Raw genomic sequence first — 25127 nt, forward strand, 5'->3', positions numbered from 1 at the left:
TGCTAAGTTGAAAGGCATAGTTGGCAAAGCTGATATCTCTGTATTCCTGTGTCTAGTTATGATGTCAGATGTGATGATTATGAGCGTGGACTCAGGGTTAACAGATCTGGGGTTAAGGGCCAGCTTTGTCACTTCCTCATTGCGTGGCTCTGAATAAGCTTCTTTATCTTTCTGAACCAGTTTTATCTTAGGTAAATCAGGAGTAATAGTTTTACATTCCTTGTCAAGTTGTGTTGACATAAATGCACCTAAAGGAGAAAATACCTCTGACACACTTAGGACAATGCCTAGATAGACAATAAACCCTCAGAAAATGCCAGCTATATATATGTCCACTCCACTTTCTCACTTTGTCCCAGCTTACCCTTCCCCCTCCCCGTATCCTCAAGTCCATTCTCTAGTAGGTCTGCAAACGTAAAATAGATAGCTAGTGGGAAGCAGCCGCACAGCACAGGGAGATCAGCTCGGTGCTTTGGGACCGCCTAGAGGGGTGGGATAAGGAGGGTGGGACGGAGGGAGATGCAAGAGGGAAGAGATATGGGGAATATGTATACGTATAACTGATTCACTTTGTTATAAAGCAGAAACTAACACACCATTGTAAAGCAATTATACTCCAATAAAGATGTTAAAAAAATTAAAAAAATAAAGATGGCTTCACTCACGTGGGAAAAAAAGAAAATGCCAGCTAGATAGGAGAATGGTGAAGTGCTCTCAATGTGCTTCATTCATTCCCCCCTAAAAGGAGTGAAGCAGAAGTATGGCAAGAAAGATACTACCATAATGTAAAACAATTCCAGCTAAAGAGACCTGATTGCTTCTCACCACAGGGAAGCTAATCCTAAAGGTCCTTTTCAACCCTATAGTATAAGATTCTAAAGGGATAGGTAAACACGCACTTTTTTTTTTTTTTTAAAGAAGATGTTGGGGGTAGGAGTTTATTAATTAATTAATTTATTTTTTTCTGTGTAGCGTCTTCGTTTCTGTGCGAGCACTTTCTCTAGTTGTGGCAAGCGGGGGCCACTCTTCATCGCGGTGCGCGGGCCTCTCACTATGGCGGCCTCTTTTGTTGCGGAGCACAGGCTCCAGACGCGCAGGCTCAGTAGCTGTGGCTCACGGGCCTAGTTGCTCACGGGCGTAGTTGCTCCGCAGCATGTGGGATCCTCCCAGACCAGGGCTCGAACCCGTGTCCCCTGCATTAGCAGGCAGACTCCCAACCACTGCGCCACCAGGGAAGCCCTAAACACGCACTTTTACAGTTTCTCTGTATGTCTCTCTGCCCAGGTGTGTTTCTCAACCCTCCAAACACCTGGCAGGCTGTTGGTATATATTCCTCCAAAAGAATCCCCTGTCCCTATCAGCTGATTATGGAGTGCATCTCTTATTTGTTTTTGCAAAAAAAAAAAAAAAAAAATTGTGAATATGGGTATAAATTCTTCTAAACTGCTTTCAAATTTCAAAAGCTATCTAGAGAAGTGCAAATTTTTATTATAGTAAAAAGGAGTAAAGAAGAACTATTTGGTAGATGATGAAGAATACCTACAGTTTCTGCCCTGTGAGAGCTAATAAGTTTAACAATAAAAACTCCTAAGAGCAGGCATGGAATCTTATTCATTTTAGAGTTTCCAGGACGATTATTTTGTAAATGCAGTTTAATTGGTATAAAATATTTGAGCATGTTATTAGTGTATAAACATAAAACAGGAAAAAATTATGAAGTTAAAGGCAAATAATACAATGAACACACAAAGAGGGTCTGCTTCGCTAGTGGTCAGGAAAATGGGAACTAAAACAGCAAGATTTGCAAAAATTAACGATATCAATGGTACCAGTGTTGGTGAAGGGTTGATGAAAAGTGCATTCTTCTGTTCTGTTGGTGAGTGTACAAACTGATGAAATCTCTTTTGGAGAGCATTTTGGCAGTACCGGCAAAAGTACAAATGTGCATATCCTTTAACTCAGCAGTTCTTTTTCTAGGAATCGATGCTGCAGAAATTTGCAAGGAAGAAGTGTGCAAAGTTATATGAGCAAGAACATTCATTACAGCATTTTTTGCTGTTAAAAAGAGAGAGTAAGAGGGCTTCCCTGGTGGCGCAGTGGTTAAGAATCCACCTGCCAATGAAGGGGACATGGGTTTGACCCCTGGTCCGGGAAGATCCCACATGCTGTGGAGCAACTGAGCCTGTATGCCACAACTACTGAGGCTGCGCTCTGGAGGCCACAAACCACAGCTACTGAAGCCCGCATGCCACAACTACTGAAGCCCGCGCACCTAGAGCCTGTGCTCCGGAACAGGAGAAGCCACCACAATGAGAAGCCCGCGCACCGCAACGAAGAGTAGCCCCCAGGGGCTCAATGCAACTAGAGCGATGAAGACCCAACACAGCCAAAAATAAATAAATAAATATTTTTTTAAAATTTAAATTTCAAAAAGAGAATAAGAACCTCAATGTCTATCAATAGGAGAGTAGTTAAAACAGTTGTTTTTACATACAAGCTGTGAAAATCTGTATAACTATTAAAAATAATGAGAATCTGTACAGATAGACATGGAAGGATGTTGTGTGAAAAAAACAAAGTGCAGTAGAGCATGAATAGCAGGATCCCATTTTTATATTTTTTAATGTATATACATGTGCATGTATTTTCAGTGTGTAAAGAAAAGATAACATGGAAGGATACACACTAAAGAAGTGACAGTAGTTAACCCTGAAGAGGAAGATTGAGAAAGGCACATTTGTGTTTTACTTTCTATAGCTGAGTTGTTTGACTTTTTCTCGGTGAGTGTGGGCTACAATTTAATTTTTTTAATTAAACAATGCTATCTGTGTAGACATTTCTCTTTCAGTTTGAGATATTTTTGAGTCTGCATCACTTTTCAGGTAAAGAGCTCTTGGTCATAATATCGTAGGTTTATAAGCAGTTGGAATATAGGTTCAGTTACATGTAAAAGCAAGAACGTGAATAACTGACTTAAGCAAAGTTGAAATTCGTTTCTCTCTCGCATAAGAGTCAGAGGTAATTTACTTCCTCTTCGAGTCATCAGGGGCCCAGGTTTCTATCTTGTTTTTCTGTCGTCCTCAATGTACAGCTTCCGAATGAGGAGGACTGCTGCAGCTCCAGCCATCACAGCTGCAGAAGACATTCCCCTCCCTGTGAACAGTGTGACCTGGGAGTTGGAAACATTTTTCTCTCACATCTTGATGGTTGGAAATTAAACACATGACTACACCTAGCTGCAAGAGAACCAAGCAAACTACCCAATTCGAGTTTCTGTTAGCATCTAACAGGGGTTCTCAGCCTCGGCACTGTTGACATTTGGAGCTGGATAACTCTCTGCTGTGGGGTCCATCCTGTGCATTGTAGGAGCAGCATCCCTGGCCTCTGTACAATAGATGTCAGTAGCACTCCTCAGTTGTGACCACCAACATTGTCTCCAGACACTGTTCCATGTTTCCTGGTGGACAAAATCAACCCTTATTGAGAACAACTACTAAACAAGGAGGGTGAAGGGATACTGGGGACAACTAGCAACATCTGCCATAAGCATTGTGTTGCTCCCCCCAAAACAGTGCTTAGCACCAATGTAATAGTTTACCTTTAAAATCGACACCCCCTTACCAGGAAATATAATACTCAAGACTGTGGTAAGGTAGGGTTTTTTGATTCCAGAGGATGAAAATTCAATCCTTTCTTATTTTTATTTATTGAATCTACATTTGTATTTGTATCAAATAAATACTATTTTTATTTGAATATACAAACAAATGAAACTTTCTTCCCTAGTGTGTAGGGTAGCATTAAGGATATTATACTGTGCCACATTTATGATGAATGTCTCAGTCTACACTGTAATAATTGTAAAAGACTAATATAGCAACATTCATAATACTGTTCTATCCTAAATCAAATATTTCATGTGCGGTTGATGGCATATCACTTTCTTTTTTTTTTTTCTTGTATGATCATTTTACAACTCTCATTTTGTCTTTTGTTTTCTTGTGTTTTTTTTTAACATCTTATTGGAGTATAATTGCTTTAAAATGGTGTGTTAGTTTCTGCTTTATAACAAAGTGAATCAGTTATACATATACATATGTTCCCATATCTCTTCCCTCTTGCGTCTCCCTCCCACCCTCCCGATCCCACCCCTCTAGGTGGTCACAAAACACCGAGCTGATCTCCCTGTGCTATGTAGCTGCTTCCCACTAGCTAGCTATTTTACATTTGGTAGTGTATATATGTCCATGCCACTCTCTCACTTTGTCACAGCTTACCCTTCCCCCTCCCCATATCCTCAAATCCATTCTCTAGTAGGTCTGTGTCTTTATTCCCATCTTGCCCCTAGGTTCTTCATGACCTTTTTTTTTTCTTAGATTCCATATATATGTGTTAGCACACGGTATTTGTTTTTCTCTTTCTGACTTACTTCACTCTGTAGGACAGACTCTAGGTCCCTCCACCTCACTACCAATAACTCAATTTCATTTCTTTTTATGGCTGAGTAATATTCCATTGTATATATGTGCCACATCTTCTTTATCCATTCATTTCTTGATGGACACTTAGGTTGCTTCCATGTCCTGGCTGTTGTAAATAGAGCTGCAATGAACATTTTGGTACATGACTTTTTGAATTACGGTTTTCTCAGGCTATATGCCCAGTAGTGGGATTGCTGGGTCATATGGTAGTTCTATTTTTAGTTCTTTAAGGAACCTCCATACTGTTCTCCATAGTGGCTGTATCAATTTACATTCCCACCAACAGTGCAAGAGTGTTCCATTTTTTCCACACCCTCTCTAGCATTTACTGTTTATAGATTTTTTTTGTTGTTGTTGTTTATAGATTTTTTGATTATGGCCATTCTGACTGGTGTGAGATGATATCTCATTGTAGTTTTGATTTGCATTTCTCTAATGATTAATGATATTGAGCATTCTCTCGTGTGTTTGTTGGAAATATGTATATCTTCTTTGGAGAAATGTCTGTTTAGGTCTTCTGCCCATTTTTGGATTGGGTTGTTTGTTTTTTTGATATAGAGCTGCATGAGCTGCTTGTAAATTTTGGAGATCAGTCCTTTGTCAATTGCTTCATTTGCAAATATTTTCTCCCATTCTGAGGGTTGTCTTTTGGTCTTGTTTATGGTTTCCTTTGCTGTGCAAAGGCTTTTAAGTTTCATTAGGTCCCATTTGTTTATTTTGTTTTTATTTCCATTTCTCTAGGAGGTGGGTCAAAAAGGATCTTGCTGTGATTTATGTCATAGAGTGTTTGCCTATGTTTTCCTCTAAGAGTTTGATAGTGTCTGGCCTTACATTTAGGTCTTTAATCCATTTTCAGTTTATTTTTGTGTATGGTGTTAGGGAGTGTTCTAATTTCATTCTTTTACATGTACCTGTCCAGATTTCCCAGCACCACTTATTGAAGAGGCTGTCTTTTCTCCACTGTATATTCTTGCCTCCCCTATCAAAGATAAGGTGACCATATGTGCGTGGGTTTATCTCTGGGCTTTCTGTCCTGTTCCATTGATCTATATGTCTGTTTTCATGACCGTACAATACTGTCTTGATTACTGTAGCTTTGTAATATAGTCTGAAGTCAGGGAGCCTAATTCCTCCAGCTCCGTTTTTCATTCTCAAGATTGCTTTGGCTGTTCGGGGTCTTTTGTGTTTCCATACAAATTGTGGAATTTTTTGTTCTAGTTCTGTGAAAAATGCCAGTGGTAGTTTGATAGGGATTGCATTGAATCTGTAGATTGCTTTGGGTAGGATAGTGATTTTCACAATGTTGATTCTTCCAATCCAAGAACATGGTATATCTCTCCATCTGTTTGTATCATCATTAATTTCTTTCATCAGTGTCTTTTTTTTTTTTTTTAACATCTTTATTGGGGTATAATTACTTTACAATGGTGTGTCAGTTTCTGCTCTATAACAAAGTGAATCAGTTATACATATACATATGTTCCCATATCTCCTCCCTCCCGCGTCTCCCTCCCTCCCACCCTCCCTATCCCACCCCTCCAGGCTGTCACAGAGCACCGAGCCAATATCCCTGTGCCATGCGGCTGCTTCCCACTAGCTATCTACCTTACTACGTTTGTTAGTGTGTATATGTCCATGACTCTCTCCCGCCCCGTCACAGCTCACCCTTCCCCCTCCCCATAACCTCAAGTCCGTTCTCTAGGAGGTCTGCGTCTTTATTCCTGCCTTACCCCTAGGCTCTTCATGACATTTTTTTTTTCTTAAATTCCATATATATGTGTTAGCATACTGTATTTGTCTTTTTCTTTCTGACTTACTTCACTGTGTATGACAGACTCTAGGTCTATCCACCTCATTACAAATAGCTCAATTTCGTTTCTTTTTATGGCTGAGTAATATTCCATTGTATATATGTGCCACATCTTCTTTATCCATTCATCCGATGATGGGCACTTAGGTTGTTTCCATCTCCGGGCTATTGTAAATAGAGCTGCGATGAACATTTTGGTACATGACTCTTTTTGAATTTCGGTTTTCTCAGGGTATATGCCCAGTAGTGGGATTGCTGGGTCATATGGTAGTTCTATTTGTAGTTTTTTAAGGAACCTCCATACTGTTCTCCATAGTGGCTGAACCAATTCACATTCCCACCAGCAGTGCAAGAGGGTTCCCTTTTCTCCACACCCTCTCCAGCATTTATTGTTTCTAGATTTATTGATGATGGCCATTCTGACTGGTGTGAGATGATATCTCATTGTAGTTTTGATTTGCATTTCTCTAATGATTAATGATGTTGAGCATTCTTTCATGTGTTTGTTGGCAGTCTGTATATCTTCTTTGGAGAAATGTCTATTTAGGTCTTCTGCCCATTTTTGGATTGGGTTGTTTGTTTTTTTGTTGTTGAGCTGCATGAGCTGCTTGTAAATTTTGGAGATTAATCCTTTGTCAGTTGCTTCATTTGCAAATATTTTCTCCCATTCTGAGGGTTGTCTTTTGGTCTTGTTTATGGTTTCCTTTGCTGTGCAAAAGCTTTGAAGTTTCATTAGGTCCCATTTGTTTATTTTTGTTTTTATTTCCATTACTCTAGGGGGTGGGTCAGAAAGAATCTTGCTGTGATTTATGTGATAGAGTGTTCTGCCTATGTTTTCCTCTAATAGTTTGATAGTTTCTGGCCTTATATTTAGGTCTTTAATCCATTTTGAGCTTATTTTTGTGTATGGTGTTAGGGAGTGTTCTAATTTCATTCTTTTACATGTACCTGTCCAGTTTTCCCAGCACCATTTATTGAAGAGGCTGTCCTTTTTCCACTGTACATTCCTGCCACCTTTATTCATCAGTGTCTTATAATTTTCTGAATACAGGTCTTTTGTCTCCTTAGGTAGGTTTATTCCTTAATGTTTTATTCTTTTTGTTGCAGTGGTAAATGGGAGTGTTTTCTTAATTTCACTTTCAGATTTTTCATCATGAGTGTATAGGAATGCAAGAGATTTCTGTGCATTAATTATATATGCTGCTACTTTACCAAATTCATTGATTAGCTCTAGTAGTTTTCTGGTAGCATCTTTAGGATTCTCTATGTATAGTATCATGTCATCTGCAAACAGTGACAGCTTTACTTCTTCTTTTCCAGTTTAGATTCCTTTTATTTCTTTTTCTTCTCTGATTGCTATGGCTAAAAATTCCGAAACTATGTTGAATAATAGTGGTGATAGTGGGCAACCTTGTCTTGTTCCTGATCTTAGTGGAAATGGTTTCAGTTTTTCACCATTGAGGATGATGTTGGCTGTGGGTTTGTCATATATGGACTTTATCATGTTGAGGAAAGTTCCCTCTATGCCTACTTTCTGGAGGGTTTTTATCATAAATGGGTGGTGAATTTTGTCGAAAGCTTTCTGTGCATCGATTGAGATGATCATATGGTTTTTCTCCTTCAATTTGTTGATATGGTGTATCACATTGATTGATTTGCATATATTGAAGAATCCTTGCATTCCTGGAATAAACCCGGCATATCTCTTTTAAGGGCAATTAAGTGGGCCTAATTTACCACTGCTGAATACCTTAGAGTATAGTATTTTTATGTTAATGAGAAATGTTTGCTGAATATGCTTTTCCATTCCAATGAGAGTACGTGCTTACTGCCAGTCATATATATAAGGGGAAGATCATTTAAAAGAGAGCACAAAACACCTTTTCTTTGTTCTGCCTTTCCATCACGTTTAGAGAATCAAATCTTCCTTCCAACAAGTGGATACACTGGGATCTTGTTATAAAGGCTGCTTAGTAGTAAGGGAAAATTAAACAGAAAGTGAATCCGTCTTGGGCTTCTTCCAAGGTGGTTGAGTGCTTAGTGTGTCAGAATGACCTTGTTATGAGGCAGTTTCACCCCATAGGAGGTCTCTGCAGGTGCAGCGGAGGACATCATTATAATGGTGCTCCAGTATTCTTGTTTTCAAAAATGTCAGCTGCAGAAATTGTATCAGAAAAGTAGTTTCCAGCCGTGAAAATAACAATACCCCAAAAGTATGAAGCCGCTCATACTGGGACAGGGGCGTAGTCATGTCTAGCTGCTGAGTGAGCAAACACTGTGTGCAGAGACTAATGGTAGAACTGGACCTGGAAGAGTCAGTGGGGAGCAAAGGAAAATGGAGACAACATTGAAGGCAGGGCGATCAGCGTGGGCAGAGACCAGGAATCACATGGCAAGTTTAAGCAGGAAAGTTTGGCAGAAGGTGTGGATTTGTGCGAAGGCAATAGGGTCTGTTGTGTGGCCTAGACAGCAAACTGTCCACCAGAATTGTGTTCCCTCTTCCATAGCAAAGCTGGAATTGGAAAGCAGCTGCAAAACAAGCCCTCCTTGTGTCTTGGTGAGGCCATGTGGTTCTTCCTTGCTAATGGACCGTGAGTGGCCCACTAGCTTTAGCTAGAGGATCTGGATGGCAAATGGATGGCAGACTCAAATTAGATCACTTGAAGAGAGTTTAAGAAAGACACTGTTTGCAAAGATGCAGGAGTGGATAAGGAAGCTACAATGGATAGTATAGTATCATGAAGCCCAACCCTACCCCGTTAGCTCTTTTAGACCTGAAAGAGAAGAGAATGGTACAGTTTCTAGGAGTTAGAATAGGAGTTATCTGGAGAGGCCCACAAGAAAGGAAAGGAGCTTTAACCCTCAGAAGGACACAGCAGCCTGAGTCAAACCCGAGGTAAGGGAAGGAGGGGAGTGGACACCCTGATGTCACTCTTCAGCCTCTTGTCAATCTTCTGTGGAGGCGTCCTATTGGCCAAATCCAACTGGAAGCCAGAAGGATAGGAAGTATTTTAATGTAGTTGTACAGGGAATGTTCCAGGACACAGAGTAGGATGGAGAATGGCTGAGTAGCAGACCTGGGGTAAGTATCCTGCACTGTGACTTCTGGCAAAGGTAGTCAGAAGTGGAAAGTGGGTGTTCCTTCACCATTCCTGCTCCTTCTATCAGCCAGCTGGATTTGGAGGACTTTGAGACCCTAGGGGATGTCACAGCCACAAGGATACAGGATGCCAACCAATAGAGGGAAGCAGAGCACCAATCAGGGACAACCATAGAAGACTATTCCTGATTGAGAAATCAACGTGTATAGAATTAAGACACCAGATTTCAGGGTTGTGCTTTTTACAGAAGTTAGAATTTGGAAATTTATGTATTACTGCAGTTAGCATTAGCAGGAAGTAGATTGTAGAAAATTTTTGAAGACCATGCAAGGAATTGAGGTTCACTTCTGCAGATAGTGAAAAAACATTGAAGGTTTTTATGCTGGGAGTTGGTGTTTAAAAACAAAAACAAACAAACAAAAAACACCTGAGAATGGTGAGTCTGGCAGTCTTATGACAGGTGGAAAGGAACACAGAAACCAATTGATGCCACTGACCACAGCCCCACGTTTTAGCAGCAGGACCTGTGAATTAGTGAAGGACAGTGCAAGCTGAAAGGGTGCCAGTCCTCCACGCGGAACTTGGGAAAGGAGGTGGTCTCAGACCACTGCAGTGATCATCCTGGTCTGTGAAAGAGCTTGGCTGGCCCATGTGAAATGTGGAGACTGGAAAAAGAATTTTGGAGAGAGTTGTTGATGTCATGAGTTACCCCTATGAGGGGGGACTGGGATTAGGAGAGTGTTTGCCCGTCATCTTAAGCCTAAGGAAACGGGGCTTCAGTGAGACCACTGTGAATGTGATATGACCCCTGCAGCCTGGGGGATGCAGTGAACTGTAGTATTTTCTGGGAAACTGAAAGAACGAGAGAATTGTTGGTGAGCTGCTCTGATGGTGGCAAATCTAAGAGAGGGTTCTTAGGGAGGGTGGCAGATAAATGAAATGTGACCAGTTGAGGACACTAAGCTAGAGATAAAGCTGCTGTATGGTCATCACTGAGCCTGTCCAGGTAAGGACCTGGAGGAGCAGCATGGACCTACCAGCCAGAAGGAGATGTGTTCTTCCCCTAAAGGGGAGATGCAACCACCATGTAGAGGGGTAACTGCCGACCCTGTGAAAGCAGCATGCAAGAGAAAGAGGTGTACATATACACCTGGTGAGCCTTGAGTGCCTGGGGCATCTTACAACTGTACCCCTCTCCTCAAGTCCGACCTTTCCTGCTCCCTCTGGCAATCAGTCAGAAAAGAGAAAGAAGCTTCCCCAACTCTTCCCCTTCCCATAATAAAGTTCATTATGATTACACTTCATAAGAGTATAATAGTTACATGGGTTTCTAGCATAGAGGCCTTGACTTAGAAGAAAACGAGATTTTAAGAAATGAGCAAATCCTAAGCATGCCTTTGTCATCCTTCAAAATGTACTTATAAACATAGTAAAAGTGCTTTCATTGAAGGACGTTTCCATTCCTGCCTTGAACACAAAATTTAGAAAATCTGAGAAGTACAAGACTTGACAGTAAAAAATCACCCAGTATCCCACAACCCAGAGATAATCATACAGTTTGATGTATTTCCTTCCTGTCTTGTTTTCCTCTGTGGTTGTGTATAAAACATTTGGAGTTTTTCTTTTTCAAAGTTTATTGTACGTATTTTGTATCCTGCTTTTTTAATGTAATATTTTTAAAGTTATAGAACATTTTTAAAATATGGTTTCAATGAAGGCATAAGTTGACTGGAGTTTATCAAATAATTTTGTCCAATATTTTAGATCTGTACTTGGACTATGAATCAGTGATATGAATGAGAAAAGAATAGAGAATTTAATGCATAGCTTTAGATATTCCAAATTGTGACATTCGTATTATCAAATGAAAGAGCCACTTGTTGAGACTATTGTCGTTTCAAATTCTTCATGTGGTTTTCTTAGTTTTTCTGAAGCCATGTTTTCCTGATTTTCTTCCCACTCCTGTAATCACTCCTAAATCTCCCCCAAAGGTTCTCCTTTCTCTGTCTCCACCCTAACTGTTGACTGTGCTCAAGGCCCTTCTAGAGAACTCCCCTTTCTCCCTAGGTTACTCATCCAGCCCTTTGGTTTTCAATACCATTTATATGCTCAAAACACTCAAATTCGAATTTTCACCCCAAACCTCTGTTCTAAGCTCCAGACTTGTATCTTGACAACCTCCGTTTGGATGTCTCATTGGCATCTCAAATGGAACTCTTAATCTTCCCCCCAGAATACGTTCCTCCTTCAGTCTCCCCAACTCAGTAAAGCAACCTCAGTCCTCTCAACTGCTCAAGGAAAACGCCAGGAGGTGTTTCAGTACTTTTCTCTCCCTCATTTCTAGTTCATAGCAAGTTCTGTTTATTTCCCTCCAAAATGTATTTCAAATTCAACTCTTCTGTCCATCGTCTTGTTGATCACCCTGCTCTAAGCCATGCACATCTCAGTATGAACCATGACCATTGCCTCCTAATCACTTTTCTTCGTATGTTCTCTCCAGTCTGTTCTCCACACGGCAGCCAGAGTGAACTTTTTCAAACTAGACAATAACCGTTCCCTTATTGGAACACATCAAACCCTTAACAGGATCGATAAGGCTCAGACCTAGATTCATCCCATCTTTGCAGCCTCCAATTCCGATGTTCTCCGTGATGCCCACCTTAATTTACCCACAGTGATTTGCTTTCTGCTAAACTGCTATTGCTAAATTGCTAAATTGCTAAACTGCTGCTTCTCTATGTCTGGAAATCGATTCCCCTGATCTCCTAATGTGACTCTCAATTCCTTGAGGGCAAGGACTCTGGCCAGGTCACTTCTGTATCCCCAATTTGTAGACGAGTGCCTGGCACGTGGTGGGCATACAGCCAGACTCCGTTGACGTGACCTGCCAACTCATCTTTCACATCTCAGCCTGCATGTCATTCCTGCAACACCTCTGCTAACTCCCCGATTCTAAACTGAATCCCCCACCCCCGCTTTCGGCCTCAGTCACATCACACTGTTGTTTGTATCACTGCCTATTATGAATGTGTATCTTTATTTTTAATTTTATTATTATTATTTTGAACATCTTTATTGGAGTATAATAGCTTTACAATGGTGTGTTCGTTTCTGCTTTATAACAAAGGGAATCAGTTATACATATGTCCCCATATCTCTTCCCTCTTGTGCCTCCCTCCCTCCCACCCTCCCTATCCCACCCCTCTAGGTGGTCACAATGCACCAAGCTGATCTCCCTGTGCTATGTGGCTGCTTCCCACTAGCTATCTATTTTACATTTGGTAGTGTATATATGTCCATGCCACTCTCTCACTTTGCCACAGCTTACCCTTCCCCCTCCCCATATCCTCAAGTCCATTCTCTAGTAGGTCTGTGTCTTTATTCCCGTCTTACCCCTAGGTTCTTCATGACATTTTTGTTGTTGTTGTTTCTTAGATTCCGTATATATGTGTTAGCATACGGTACTTGTTTTTCTCCTTCTGACTTACTTCACTCTGTAGGACAGACTCTAGGTCCCTCCACCTCACCACAGACAACTCAATTTCATTTCTTTTTAGGGCTGAGTAATATTCCATTGTATATATGTGCCACATCTTCTTTATCCATTCATGTCTTGATGGACACCTAGGTTGCTGCCATGTCCTGGCTATTGTAAATAGAGCTGCAGTGAACATTTTGGTACATGACTCTTTTTGAATTATGGTTTTCTCAGGGTATATGCCCAGTAATGGAATTGCTGGGTCGTATGGTAGTTCTATTTTTAGTTTTCTAAGGAACCTCCAGACTGTTCTCCATAGTGGCTGTATCAATTTACATTCCCACCAACAGTGCAAGAGGGTTCCCTTTTCTCCACACCCTCTCCAGCATTTATTGTTTGTAGATTTCTTGATGATGGCCATTCTGACTAGTGTGAGATGATACCTCATTGTAGTTTTGATTTGCATTTCTCTAATGATTAGTGATGTTGAGCATCTTTTCATGTGTTTGTTGGCAGTCTGTATATCTTCTTTGAAGAACTGTCTATTTAGGTCTTCTGCCCATTTTTGGATTGGGTTGTTTGCTTTTTTGATATGGAGCTGCATGAGCTGCTTGTAAATTTTGGAGATTAATCCTTTGTCAGTTGCTTCATTGGCAACTATTTTCTCCCATTCTGACGGTTGTCTTTTTGTCTTGTTTATGGTTCCTTTGCTGTGCAAAAGCTTTAAAGTTTCATTAGGTCCCATTTGTTTATTTTTGTTTTTATTTCCATTTCCCTAGGAGGTGGGTCAGAAAGGATCTTGCTGTGGTTTATGTCATAGAGTGTTCTGCATATGTTTTCCTCTAAGAGTTTGATAGTGTCTGGCCTTTCATTTAGGTCTTGAATCCATTTTGAGTTTATTTTTGTGTGTGGTGTTAGGGAGTGTTCTAATTTCATTCTTTTACATGTAGCTGTCCAGTTTTCCCAGCACCACTTATTGAAGAGGCTGTCTTTGCTCCACTGTATATTCTTGCCTCCCCTATCAAAGATAAGGTGACCATATGTGCATGGGTTTATCTCTGGGATTTCTGTCCTGTTCCATTGATCTATATTTCTGTTTTTGTTACAGTACCATACTGTCTTGATTACTGTAGCTTTGTAGTAGAGTCTGAAGTCTGGGAGCCTGATTCCTCCAGCTCCGTTTTTCGTTCTCAAGATTGCTTTGGCTATTCGGGGTCTTTTGTGTTTCCATACAAATTGTGAAATTTTTTGTTCTAGCTCTGTGAAAAATGCCAGTGGTAGTTTGATAGGGATTGCATTGAATCTGTAGATTGCTTTAGGTAGTATAGTGATTTTCACAATGTTGATTTTTCTGATCCAAGAACATGGTATATCTCTCCATCTATTTGTATCATCTTTAATTTCTTTCATCAGTGTCTTATAATTTTCTGAATACAGGTCTTTTGTCTCCTTAAGTAGGTTTATTCCTAGATATTTTATTCTTTTTGTTGCAATGGAAAATGGGAGTGTTTTCTTAATTTCACTTTCAGATTTTTCATCATGAGTGTATAGGAATGCAAGAGATTTCTGTGCATTAATTATGTATGCTGCTACTTTACCAAATTCATTGATTAGCTCTAGTAGTTTTCTGGTAGCATCTTTAGGATTCTCTATGTATAGTATCATGTCATCTGCAAACAGTGACAGCTTTACTTCTTCTTTTCCAGTTTAGATTCCTTTTATTTCTTTTTCTTCTCTGATTGCTGTGGCTAAAAATTCCAAAACTATGTTGAATACTAGTGGTGACAGTGGGCAACCTTGTTTTGTTCCTGATCTTAGTGGAAATGGTTTCAGTTTTTCACCATTGAGGACGATGTTGGCTGTGGGTTTGTCATATATGGGCTTTATTATGTTGAGGTAAGTTCCCTCTATGCCTACTTTCTGGAGGGTTTTATCATAAATGGGTGTCGAATTTTGTCAGAAGTTTTCCCTGCATCTATTGAGATGATCATATGGTTTTTCTTCTTCAATTTGTTAATATGGTTTATCACATTGATTGATTTGCATGTATTGAAGAATCCTTGCATTCCTGGAATACACCACTTGATCATGGTGTATGATCCTTTTAATGTGCTGTTGGATTCTGTCTGCCAGTATTTTGTTGAGGATTTTTGCATCTCTGTTCATCAGTGATATTGGCCTGTAGTTTTCTTTCTTTGTGACGTCTTTGTCTGATTTGGTATCAGGGTGATGGTGGCCTCATAGAATGAGTTTGGGAGTGTTCCTCCCTCTGCTATATTTTGGAAGAGTTTGAGAAGGATAGGTGTTAGCTCTTCTCTAAATGTTTGATAGAATTCGCCTGTGAAGCCATCTGGTCCTGGGCTTTTGTTTGTTGGAAGATTTTTAATCACAGTTTCAATTTCAGTGCTTGTGATTGGTCTGGTCATTTTTTTCTGTTTCTTCCTGGTTCAGTCTCGGAAGGTTGTGCATTTCTAAGAATTTGTCCATTTCTTCCAGGTTGTCCATTTTATTGGCATAGAGTTGCTTGTAGTAGTCTCATAATCCTTTATATTTCTGCAGTGTCAGTTGTTACTTCTCCTTTTTCATTTCTAATTCTATTGATTTGAGTCTTCTCTCTTTTTTTCTTGATGAGTCTGGCTAATGGTTTATCAATTTTGTTTGTCTTCTTAAAGAACCGGCTTTTAGTTTTATTGATCTTTGCTATCGTTTCCTTCCTTTCTTTTTCATTTATTTCTGATCTGATCATTATGATTCCTTTCCTTCTGCTAACTTTGGGATTTTTTTTGTTCTTCTTTCTCTAATTGCTTTAGGTGTAAGGTTAGGTTGTTTATTTGAGATGTTTCTTGTTTCTTAAGGTAGGATTGTATTGCTATAAACGTCCCTCTTAGAACTGCTTTTGCTGCATCCCATAGCTTTTGGGTCGTCGTGTCTCCATTGTCATTTGTTTCTAGGTATTTTTTGATTTCCTGTTTGATTTCCTCAGTGATCTCTCGGTTATTAAGTAGTGTATTGTTTAGCATCCATATATTTGTATTTTTTCTTTTTACAGTTTTTTTTTCCTGTAATTGGTATCTAGTCTCATAGCATTGTGGTTGGAAAAGATACTTGATACGATTTCAATTTTCTTAAATTTACCAAGGCTTGATTTGTGACCCAAGATATGATCTATCCTGGAGAATGTTCTATGAGCACTTGAGAAGAAAGTGTATTCTGTTGTTTTTGGATGGAATGTCCTATAAATATCAATTCAGTCCATCCTGTTTAATGTATCATGTAAAGCTTGTGTTTCCTTATTTATTTTCATTTTGGATGATCTGTCCATTGGTGACAGTGGGGTGTTTAAGTCCCCTGCTATGATTGTGTTACTGTCGATTTTATGGCGGTTAGTATTTGCATTATGTATTGAGGTGCTCCTATGTTGGGTTCATAAATATTTACAATTGTTATATCTTCTTCTTGGACTGATTCCCTGATGATTATGTAGTGGCCTTCTTTGTCTCTTGTAATATTCTTTTTTTTAAAGTCTATATTGTCTGATATGGGAATTGTTACTCCAGCTATCTTTTGATTTCCGTTTGCATGGAATATCTTTTTCCATCCCCTCACTTTCAGTCCGTATGTGTCCCTAGGTCTGAAGTGGCTCTCTTGTAGACAGCATATATACAGGTCTTGTTTTTGTATTCATTCAGCCAATCTATGTCTTTTGGTTGGAGCACTTAATCCATTTACATTTAAGGTAATTATCAATATGTATGTTCCTATTCCCATTTTCTTAATTGTTTTGGGTTTGTTATTGTAGGTCTTTTCCTTCTCTTGTGTTTCCTGCCTAGAGAAGTTCCTTTAGCATTTGTTGTAAAGCTGGTTTGATGGTTCTGAATTTTCTTAGCTTTTGCTTGTCTGTAAAGGTTTTAATTTCTCTGTCAAATCTGAATGAGATCTTTGCTAGGTCGAGTAATCTTGGTTGTAGGTTTTTCCCCTTCATCGCTTTAAATATGTCCTGCCACTCCCTTCTGGCTTGCAGAGTTTCTGCTGAAAGATCAGCTGTTATCCTTATGGGGATTCCCTTGTGTGTTATTTGTTGTTTTTCCCTTGCTGCTTTTAATATTTGTTCTGTGTATTTAATGTTTGATAGTTTGATTAATATGTGTCTTAGTGTGTTTCTCCTTGGATTTATCCTGTATGAGACTCTCTGTGCTTCCTGGACTTGATTAACTATTTCCTTTCCCATATTAGGGAAGTTTTCAACTATAATCTCTTCATATATTTTCTCAGTCCCTTTCCTTTTCTCTTCTTCTTTTGGGACCCCTATAACTCAAATGTTGGTGCATTTAATGTTGTCCCAGATGTCTCTGAGACTGTCCTCAATTCTTTTCATTCTTTTTTCTTTATTCTGCTCTGTAGTAGTTATTTCCACTATTTTATCTTCCAGGTCATTTATCTGTTCTTCTGCCTCAGTTATTCTGCTATTGATCCTTTCTAGAGAATTTTAAATTTCATTTAGTGTGTTTTTCATCACTGTTTGTTTGCTCTTTAGTTCTTCTGAGTCTTTGTTAAACTTTTCTTGTATTTTCTCCATTCTATTTCCAAGACTTTGGATCATCTTTACTATCATTATTCAGAATTCTTTTTCAGGTAGACTGCCTATTTCCTCTTCATTTTTTAGGTCTGGTGGGTTTTTACCTTGCTCCTTCCTCTGCTGTGTGTTTCTGTGTTCTCATTTTGCTTAACTTACCGTGTCTGGGGTCTCCTTTTTGAAAGCTGCATGTTCGTAGTTCCCGTTGTTTCTGGTGTCTGCCCCTAGTGGCTAATGTTGGTTCAGTGGGTTGTGTAGGCTTCCTGGTGGAGGGGACTAGTGCTTGTGTGTGGTAGATGAGGCTGCATCTTGTCTTTCTAGTGTGCAGGTCCACGTCTGGTGGTGTGTTCAGGTGTCTATGGACTTATTATGATTTTAGACATCCTGTCTGCTAATGGGTGGGGTTGTGTTCCTGTCTTGCTAGTTGTTTGGCATAGGGTGTCCAGCACTGTAGCTTGCTGGTCATTGATTGGAGCTGGGTCTTGGCGTTGAGATGGAGATCTCTGGGAGATTTTCGCCATTTGATATTACGTGGAGCTTGGAGGTCTCTGGTGGACCAATGTCCTCAACTTGGCTCTCCTACCTTGGAGTCACAGCCCTGACGCCTGGCTGGAGCACCAAGTGTCTGTCATCCACATGGCTCAGAATAAAAGGGAGAGAAAGAAAGAAAGAAAGAAAGAAGAAGATAAAATGAAATAAAATAAAATAATGTTATTAAAATAAAAAATAATTATGAAAAAAATTATTTAAGTAATAAAGAAAAAAAAGAAAGAAGAGAGCAACCAAACCAAAAAACAAATCCACCAATGATAACAGGCGATAAAAACTATACCAAAACAAACAAACAAAAAAAGCCAGACAGAACCCTAGGACAAATGGTAAAAGCAAAGCTATAGAGACAAAATCACACACAGAAGCATACACATACACACTCACAAAAATAAAAAGGGAGTATATATATATATATATATATATATATATATATATCTCGTTGCTCCCAAAGTCCACCTCCTCAATTTGGAACGATTCGTTGTCAGTTCAGGTATTCCACAGATGCAGGGTACATCAGGTTGATTGTGGAGATTTAATCCGCTGCCCCTGAGGCTGCTGGGAGAGATTTCCCTTTCTCTTCTTTGTTCTCACAGCTCACAGGGGCTCAGCTTTGGATTTGGCACCGCCTCTGCGTGTAGGTCGCCTGAGGGCGTCTGTTCTTCGCTCAGAGAGGACGGGGTTAAAGGAACCGCTGATTCTCGGATTCTGGCTCACTCAGGCCGGGTGGAGGGAGGGGCACGGATGCGGATCGAGCCTGCGGTGGCAGAGGCTGGCGTGTTGCACCAGCCTGAGGCTTGCTGTGCGTTCTCCCGGGGAAGTTGTCCCTGGATCCCGGGACCCTGGCAGTGGCGGGCTGCAGAGGCTCCCCGGAAGGGAGGTGTGGAGAGTGGCCTGTGCTCGCACACAGGCTTCTTGGTGGCCGCAGCAGCAGCCTTAGCGTCTCATGTCCGTCTCTGGGGTCCGCGCTTTTAGCCGCGGCTCGTACCCGTCTCTGGAGCTCCTTTAAGCTAGTGCTCTTAATCCCCTCTCCTCGCGCACCGGGAAACAAAGAGGAAAGAAAAAGTCTCTTGCCTCTTCGGCAGGTCCAGACTTTTCCCCGGACTCCCTCCAGGCTAGCCGTGGTGCGCTAACCCCCTGCAGGCTGTGTTCACACGCCAACCCCAGTCTTCTCCCTGCGATCCAACCGAAGCCCGAGCCTCAGCTCCCAGCCCCGCCCGCCCCAGCGGGTGAGCAGACAAGCCTCTCGGTCTGGTGAGTGCCGGTCGGCACCGATCCTCTGTGCGGGAATCTCCCCGCTTTGCCCTCCGCACCCCTGTTGCTGTGCTCTCCTCCGTGGCTCCGAAGCTTCCCCCCTCCGCCACCCGCAGTCTCCGCCCGCGAAGGGCCTTCCTAGTGTGCGGGAACCTTTCCTCCTTCACAGCTCCCTCCCACTGGTGCAGGTCCCGTCCGTATTCTTTTGTCTCTGTTTTTTCTTTTTTCTTTTGCCCTACCCAGGTACGTGGGGAGTTTCTTGCCTTTTGGGAGGTCTGAGGTCTTCTGCCAGCGTTCAGTAGGTGTTCTGTAGCAGTTGTTCCACATGTAGATGTATTTCTGATGTATTTGTGGGGAGGAAGGTGATCTCCACGTCTTACTCCTCCGGCATCTTGAAGCTCCTCCATGAATGTGTATCTTTAATATCTCTTTCACCCACTAGACTAGAAACTCTCATGAGAGCAACAACAGTGTCTTTTTTTGGTTTATGCTTTCCCCAACATCTAGCACAGAAAATTCTCAGATCTTTGTTAAACGAATGAACAGCCTGTGACTGAATGGAGTTTTGAGGGGAAGTCTTCTCTTTGCCTGTGCAACCCTGGAAGAAATGCTGGAGTCAACCCTGAAATAGAGTGTGGTATGCAGAATTATGGAGACCCCAAAGATGGCCACACCCTAATCTCCAGAGCCTGTGAATATGTTACTTTACATGGCAAAAGGGACTTTGCGGAGGTGATTAAGTTGAAGATCTTGCGATGGGGAAGTGATCTTGGATTATCCAGATGGGCCCAGTGTACTTACAGAGGTACTTGGAAGAGGGAGGCTAGAGAGTCAGAATCAGAGGAGGTGTGATGACAAAAACAGAGGGGAGACAAAGAGAGACATTAAGAAAGATTTGAAGATGCTACTGGCTTTGCAAATGGAGGACGGGGCCGTGAGGCAAGGAATATGATTTACCTCTAGAAGCTTGAAGGGGCAAGGAACTGGATTCTCATCTACAGCCTATAGCATGCAGCCCTTCCAACACTTTGATTTTAGGACCTCTGACCTCCAGAGCTGTAAGGTAATACGTTTGTGTTGTTTGAAGACACAAAGCTTGTGGTCATTTGTTACAGCAGCAGTAGAAAACCAACACAGCAAGGAGGGACTGGAGAAATGGGTTGGGGAACCTGCAGGTGAGAGGCAGTCCTGCCTCCTTTCAGAAAGCTTTAGGCTTGCCTGCTCACAAGGTATCCCATGTCCATAGTCCTACAGCCAGTTTTGTGCAAGCTATCCCTTTCTTTTTCCTTAATTCTCTCATTGGGATGAGCAAGAAATCTCTGCCCTCTTTGCCAAGTTCAGGTTCAGAGACGGGAGGGAGAACCTAGAACTGGACTTGAGTTGTCAGATGGGAAAGAGGGGCCGGGGTCTCCCTGGCTGAGCAAGGATTGTCTCCTCTTACTCTTAAGAGGTGTTACTGAACCATTTGTTTTAATGGCCTTGTTTAAGGTGCTTCTCAGTAAACATCTCTGACTTAGAATTAGCCTCTCTACATCTGTGGTTTTGAGAAAATGGATGTTCTGAGATAAAGAGAAAGCATTAGACCCCCTCCTTGGAAAAAAAAATGCCCATAGCAGAAAATTTCACACATAGTTGTTAGGGGTTCATGGACCTGTAAGGTCCCCTTGCTCAAAGGGTAGTGTGTGTGTGTTTAGGATCTTTTTTTATGTTGGCATGCAGGAGTCAGTGGGAGGTACGGAGGGTCTAATATCATAGATGGTTTCCGTGTCAAGCTAAGGTACTTGGAGTTAATCCTGTGGTGACGATACTACAGACCCATTAGAAGGCTTCGAGCAGGATGGTGACAAGATTAGATCTCTGCTTTTTAAAAAATCACCCTGGTAATGTATATATTGGCTATAATCCTGTAATTAGGTTATCAGGTCACCTTAGGGAGGAAAATGCTGTTGACTTGAAATGTTTTCATGCTTCCTTTTAAAGCCGGTGATATCAGATTGCATATTAAGTGATCTAATTTCATAGACAATGTGCTGTAGAAAGCAGTTTCCTGTAACCAATGTAAGAGCTTTAAAATCTTACTGTTGTCGGGATCATTGCTCCCCTAATAGTGGGCTTACATAGACACTTAGTCTCATTGATAGTATCATCATTATTATCTCACGGTTCAGGTACGTCTCGGCTTCAGTCACATCCATCTCCTGCAGAGAAAATTCAGGCAGGTAAAGCAGTGCACACTGGTAGAGCCCTGAACTGGTACCTTCTAGACCAGAATATCACTCCTGGCTCTACCACATACTAGCCAGGGGACTTAGGTCAAGTTAATCACCCACAGCCACAGTTTCTTTATAAAATGGGCATTAAAACCCCACCTACCTGCATAACAACTGTGACAATCAAATGCAATCATTAAAAGGTAATATTGTGAAAACCATAACATATTATCCAAATGCAAGCTGACCTTAATTTTCTTCTTAGTATTGCCATCATTGCTGAACCAATTTGGGTTAGTAAAGAGGAACTATGAAATTAAGTGTGTGTGGTTTGCCTTTGTGGTGTGGTCTGGTTCTTTCTCCAAGTATCAGAGGCTTTAGAGGTGTTCCTAGTATCCACACAATATGTTGCCTCCACTTAGCCCTTGAAAAAAAACCCCGAATTAAAAATAGACTCTATTTGGCTGTGTTCTGAAATCTAAACCTATATGTTTTCACAGAGGTCAAAGGAGAAATGGTCACGTCTCAGCATATTTAGAGCATATGCAAAGCCACACAGAGAAAATTGGAGGCACTGAGTGTGTGTGTGCGAAGCTGCCAACTCGTTACAGACGCACTGCTCTGTTGGTGGCATCCCCGAGGAAGGAGGAGAGTTTTCTCTCAGAGTGTTCAGGGAAACAGCTGCTGGTTCTAGAGGAGCAGACACCGGCACTACACACAGCAGGTTCTTTGTCATCATGACTTACTAGTCTGCTAATCAGAGACTCTCCAGCTAGCATTTCAAAGTGTTCTCGTAATTTTAAAGCACATCTTGCCCAAGAGTGATTGTGTCAGAAAATACTATGGTTTCTTCCATCCCGGCCACTGCGCCTAATGTCCAATGGGAAAATGTCAGGTAATGGGGCCTTTACTGCTGGTGGCTCTAAAGACCACATGCCACAGTGAATACAAGCGGACGTTTCCATGAAATAGACAAGATGCTTTTTAATTATACCCAAACACGTCAATGCTAAAGCATTTAATTTTACACAAAGATGGGGAGGAGGAAACCTTGGGGTGACGATCCTCCCGTGGCAGCAGAATATCTCCTTTTGTTTCTTCCTCCCAAAGTTATCAGTAGTGACCTTAACAATGGAGTTCATACGGGTTTACCAAGTGGTTTACAGGTTTTTCTTACGCTTACCCATGGTTGGCTGTGATTAGAAGCAAATAAAATATTTTATCCCTATTTTCATCAAGAGGAATGGCTCCCACAGAGCTGCTTCCTTTGCTGAGGTCAAACAGCCAGACTTAAGACAGAGCTTCCAACTCTGATTCCAGGCTCATTTTGAAAAAAAAAAAAAAGAAACACTGAAGCAGCGCAGGTTTTGCAGCCAGACTACCACGCGCTAACAATGTGAGTGGGGCAAGTCAGTTAACTTTGCTGAGCCTTAGATCCCCACGGGTAGAATGGGTGTGATTGTCGCTACCCTTCAGTGTCCTTGAAAGGCTTAAATGAGGTCAGAGATACTAACATGTACTTTATAACTTGGACTCAGGAGCCATACTCCCCAGGTATGAGTCCCAGCTCCACCTCTTCACTAGCTGTGTGACCTAGTGTAAGTTACTAAACCTTCCTGAGTCAGTAAGATGGAGATAATAATAGTACCTACCTCATAGGGTCGTTGTGAAGATACAAGAGTTAATGTAACCAAAAGCACTTAGAGTAGTGCCTGCCTTTTTGTAATCACTCTATAAGTGTGTGCTATGATTATGGTAGATTGTGATTATAATTGTTGTTATCTATATATTAAGTGCCTGGCACAAATAGTTGATCAAAAAAGATTAACTTTATTATGATTTCTTTTACATCTCTCTTCAAAGCACTTGCATTTTAAGGAGCCTGAAAGGAAAGTAATAGTATTACAAGTCTGGTTTTTGGTTTAACTAAACAGATGTCAGCGGGGTCCTTTCCAAAATCTTATTCCTTCGGGGATTCAAAATTTAATCCTATACCACAGGACAGAGATTTTTTTAATGCTCCTTAGAGCAAGAGCACATGCCTGAGCCTCACCGCACACCTTCAGAATCAGAAGTTCTGGAGATGCAACCCGTAAGTCGCTTTTCTTTTTTTCAGTGCCTAATGACTTTTTTTTAAGACTTGCTTCTTAGCGTAGTTGTAGGTTAACAGCAAAATTGAGAGGAAGGTCCAGAGGTTTCCCATACACCCCCTGTACCCACACATGCACAGCCTCCCATTATCAGCATCCCCCGCCAGAGGGGTGCACTGTTACAACCGATGAACCCACGTGGACACATCATAATCACCCAAAGTCCATAGTTTACATTAGGGTTCACTCTTGGCGGTGTACATTCTGTGGGTCTAGACAAATGCATAATTATGTGCGTCCATCACAAAGGTATCCTACAGAGTCTTTTCCCTGCCCTGAAAATCCTCTGTGCTCCGCCTCCCCTCCCCCAGCCCCTGGCAACCACTGATCTTTACACTGTCTCTGTAGTTGTGCTTTCAGTCTGTTTTAACAAGTGTCCCAGTGAATCCCCGACTTGCTAAGGTTTGAAAATACCAGATATATCCTCCTGCACCTTTGACCACCCTCTGTTCCTGGGGGTGTGGGAGGGGGGACGTGGTGGGTGGTTGACAAAGAATTGGGTACTCCATGTTTGACAGATGTTCCAGTCCAAGAAGCCCTAAGTGACTGAATTCAGCAGAAATCCAGGTAGTTCTGGAAGCAGAGTCGGGGTGGGGTGCGGGGAAGGAAAAGCAGTTTGAGAGCATGTGAGTCTGTTGATAGGTCTGGAACAGAACGTTTCGGGATGTTGGGTCCTCTGGAAAATGCTGATGTCATGTCTTGTGCCGTACTGCCCTGAGTGATGGATAGAAGAGAAATCTCTTGAATTTTTATGTGAGGTTAAAATGAGAAAAATTCATTTCAGCCTTCAGAAGTCAGAGCTATTGGTACAAAAGGTCACTGATGCCAATTGGCATTGCTAAGCTCAGAGCGGGAGTATTAAAATAGCAACTTTTTGTTTTTTAAGCACTGGTTGCACTATTTGGGCTTGACTCTCAGTCTTTTGCCATCTTGCTCTGGGATCATAAGTAAAAAAGAAAAACACCAAGATGTTTCTCTTACCTCCTGCAGGGACAGGGATAGGTAGTTTTCCTCACCCTAAGGGTGGTGTAATATTTGCAGTGAGGTAAGCAGAGCGATTCAATGATGACTCCATGGGAAAGTGATTGTTACTGCTTGTAGAGTGGAGGTGCCTGAGCGGTGTGAATGATCGTGGCCATTTCAAGGGGAGTTAGCAAGTATTTACTGGGGACCTCGCCCTGTGCAAGATGTGGTTTGTTTGGGGTTCAACCTTGGTTGACAGGATTACTGAACCTTGGGAGAGGAAACCAGTCTCGGGGCAGGGGGGGTGGATTGGTTGTAAGATAAAATTTAGTTTGGTGCCGTATATACTGTGTTTGTGATGATAGAGTCGCATCCAAGTAGGTTTAAAACGTCTGAGAGTCATATGGATAGAGCCGTTAGTTCCAGTATTTGAAGCCATTAGGAATGGATTGATTGCATAATTAAGGAAATCTAAGGATCAAACTTTTAGGGGCACTGCAATTATAACAAATAAAATGTGAGGGGCTTCCCTGGTGGCGCAGTGGTTGAGAGTCCGCC

General features: G+C 41.4%; 1 protein-coding gene across 9 annotated transcripts in view; it reads left to right on the forward strand.

The window, feature by feature from the left end:
- The window catches only part of PIP5K1B (phosphatidylinositol-4-phosphate 5-kinase type 1 beta), a 330062-nt gene that overhangs the window by 136807 nt on the left and 168128 nt on the right, over positions 1 to 25127 (forward strand). The window lies entirely within an intron of this gene.

This window comes from Tursiops truncatus, chromosome 6 (assembly GCF_011762595.2).
Source record: "Tursiops truncatus isolate mTurTru1 chromosome 6, mTurTru1.mat.Y, whole genome shotgun sequence".
NCBI lineage: Eukaryota > Metazoa > Chordata > Mammalia > Artiodactyla > Delphinidae > Tursiops > Tursiops truncatus.